The following is a 3,646-nucleotide window of genomic DNA, read 5'->3' on the forward strand; positions in this document are numbered from 1 at the left end:
TGATTCAGGAGAAGAGTGAAAGTAGTAGGGTGGTTGTTATGGGGGACTTTAACTTCCCAGATATTGACTGGGAAAGCTATAGCTCGAGTTCGTTAGATGAGTCGACGTTTGTCCAATGTGTGCAGGAGGGTTTCCTGACACAATATGTAGACAGGCCAACAAGAGGTGAGGCCACACTGGATTTGGTTCTAGGTAATGAACCAGGCCAGGTGTTTGACTTGGAGGTAGGTGAGCACTTCGGGGACAGTGACCACAACTCGGAGACGTTTACTCTAGTGATGGAGAGGGATAAGTGTGCATTGCAGGGCAGGAGTTATAGCTGGGGGCAGGGAAATTATGATGTGGTGAGGCATGACTTAGGATATGTGGATTGGAAAAATAGGCTTCAGGGGAAGGACACAAATGATATGTGGAGCTTGTTCAAGGAGCAGCTAATGGGTGTCCTTGATAAGTATGTACCAGTCAGGCAGGGAGGAAAGGGTCTTGTGAGGGAGCAGTGGTTTAATAAAGAATTGGAATCCCTTGTGAAAGGGGAGAGGCAGCCTATGTAAAGATGAGGCGTGAAGGTTCAGTTGGGGCGATTGAGAGTTATAAGGTAGCCAGGAAGGATCTAAAGAGAGAGTTAAGAGCAGCGAGAAGGGAACATGAAAAGTCCTTAGTTGGTAGGATTAGGGAAAACCCAACGGCTTTCTGTAAGTATGTCAGGAGTAAAAGGAAGACTAGAGTAAGTATTGGTCCAGTCAAGGATAGTAGTGGGAAGTTGTGCGTGGAGGCGGAGGAGATTGGAGAGACACTAAATCAATACTTTTTGTCAGTATTCACTCAGGAACAGGACATTGTTGCTGATGTGAATATTGAGTCACAAGTGATTAGAATGGATGGCCTTGAGGTATGTAGGGAAGAGGTCTGGGGAATACTGGTAAGGGTGAAAATAGATAAGTCCCCTGGGCCTGATGGCATTTATCCTAGGGTCCTCTGGGATGCTAGGGAGCCATTGGACTTGATTTTTATATCGTCGTTGTCTACAGGAATAGTGCCAGAAGACTGGAGGATTGTGAATGTGGTCCCCTTGTTCAAGAAGGGGAGTAGGGATAGCCCTAGTAACTATAGGCCAGTGAGTCTCACTTCTGTTGTGGGCAAAGTCTTAGAGAGAATTGTAAGGGATAGGATTTATGAACATCTGGATAGGAATAATGTGATCAAGGATAGTCAGCATGGTTTTGTGAAGGGCAGGTTGTGCCTCACAAACCTTATTGAGTTCTTTGAGAAGATGACCAAGGAAGTGGACGAGGGTAAAGCAGTAGATATGGTGTATATGGATTTTAGCAAGGCGTTCGATAAGGTACCCCATGGCAGGCTAATGCAAAAACTGCGGAGGTATGGCATTGAGGGTGCATTAGAGGTTTGGATTAGGAATTGGCTGGCTGGAAGGAGACAGAGGGTAGTAGTTGATGGTATAGGTTCGTCTTGGAGTGCAGTTACTAGCGGTGTTCCACAAGGATCTGTTTTAGGACCATTGCTGTTTGTCATTTTTATAAATGACCTGGAGGAGGGGCTTGAAGGCTGGGTGAGCAAGTTTGAGGATGATACGAAAGTCAGTGGAGTTGTGGACAGCGAAGAAGGATGTGGCAGGTTACAGCGGGATATAGATAAGTTGCAGAGCTGGGCAGAAAGGTGGCAAATGGAGTTCAATGTGGATAAGTGTGAACTCATTCACTTTGGTAGGACTAACAAGAAGATGGATTACTGGGCTAACGGTAGGCTACTTGGTAGTGTGGATGAGCAAAGGGATCTTGGTGTCCATGTACACAGATCTCTGAAAGTTGCCACCCAGGTAAATAGTGCTGTGAAGAAGGCATATGGCGTACTGGGCTTTATTGGTAGAGGAATTGAGTTCCGGAGTCCTGAGGTCATGTTGCAGTTGTATAAGACTCTAGTGCGGCCACATCTGGAGTATTGTGTGCAGTTTTGGTCGCCATACTATAGGAAGGATGTGGAGGCATTGGAACGAGTGCGGAGGAGGTTTACCAGGATGTTGCCTGGCATGGTAGGAAGATCGTATGAGGAAAGGCTGAGGCACTTGGGGCTGTTCTCATTGTAGAAAAGAAGGTTTAGGGGAGATTTGATAGAGGTGTACAAGATGATTAGGGGTTTAGATAGGGTTGACAGTGAGAACCTTTTTCCGCTAATGGAGTCAGCTGTTACTAGGGGACACAGCTTTAAATTAAGGGGAGGTTGGTATAGGACAGATGTTAGGGGTAGATTCTTTACTCAGCGGGTTGGGATTTCATGGAATGCCCTGCCAGTAGCAGTGGTGGACTCTCCCTCTTCATGGTCATTTAAACAGGCATTGGATAAACATATGGAGGTTATTGGACTAGTGTAGGTTAGATAGGCTTCGGTCGGCACAACATCGAGGGCCGAAGGGCCTGTACTGCGCTGTATTTTCCATGTTCTATGACAGAGAGATCAGTGCGTGGACACAGGGAAGTGGTCATCCCCCTGCTCCTCCAGCACTGCAGGACTCTGATTCTGGAGTTACTGCTCTTCAGAGTCAGGACTGGACCTTGTACATGATGGCATTGTTGGAGTATTGATGTTGGGGTTATTATTCACATTAACTGGACTGGTGTTGACTAAATTTATAATCACTACTTTCTGAACCTCAGGATGTCGTTCTGAGCAATTAGTCTCCACAAACATCGACGTGACAATGAACAGGGATCATCTGTTTTAATTTAAATTGTGATGGTAGCATTGCTGATTCACAGCACCAGGTACAAGGTTGGAGTCCAGCATTGTTAGATTGCCTGTGTAGAGTTTGCACATTCCCCTCCAGGTGCTCGGGTTTCCTCCCACAGTCCAAGGACGTGCAGGTTATGTGAATCGGTCGTGATAAATTGTACAATGTCCTGGAATGTGTAGACTAGGCCGACCAGCCATGGGAAATGCACTGTCACAGGGATGGAGTGCTCTGGGTGGGATGGTCGGTGGGGTTTGATGGGCCAATGCTCTCCTCCCATCCTGTAGAGATTCTATTCTATGATTGAGGATAAAGGCTACACAGCAGGGTATCCTTGGAGAAGGAGCATGTGGTATGTATCAATGCTCTCCGCACCTTTTGATAGAGGTGGGCATTGCAAGGGATACAGTGTTCACTGTTGCCCCCTCACCCCAAACTCTACTTTGATTTAGTCCTTTCCCACTGTGTCACTTGCAATGGTTTGCTTTGCCCATAATGGGCTTTGTTTGGTAACATGGGTGGTTTACTGCTAGTGGTTATATATTAACAAAAAGCAAAATGGCATAATGATGATTTTGATGGTGGGACAGTTGCTCAGCTGTATGTAATAACACTTCTGGGTAGGAGAAACGGGGGAAAATTTAACGCTTCACAGCTCACAGAACGAGTACTGAAAAGCAGTTAAATCAAACCAATGGTTCAGACAGGGAGGGAATATTTCGCTGGAGTTTGAGTAACTGGGAAGTGATGGTGTCCGGGAGTAGACAGGATTTTGTTTTGCAGGGCGTTTGAAATTTTCAAAACCGTTATATTTTCAGATAGTTTTGTATATTTTATTTTAGTTTTCTTTATTGTGGAATAAACATCTACAATATTTTAAAACCAAATTCACAAACCTGGTGT

Source organism: Hemiscyllium ocellatum, chromosome 30 (assembly GCF_020745735.1).
Source record: "Hemiscyllium ocellatum isolate sHemOce1 chromosome 30, sHemOce1.pat.X.cur, whole genome shotgun sequence".
In the NCBI taxonomy this organism is placed as follows: Eukaryota; Metazoa; Chordata; class Chondrichthyes; order Orectolobiformes; family Hemiscylliidae; genus Hemiscyllium; species Hemiscyllium ocellatum.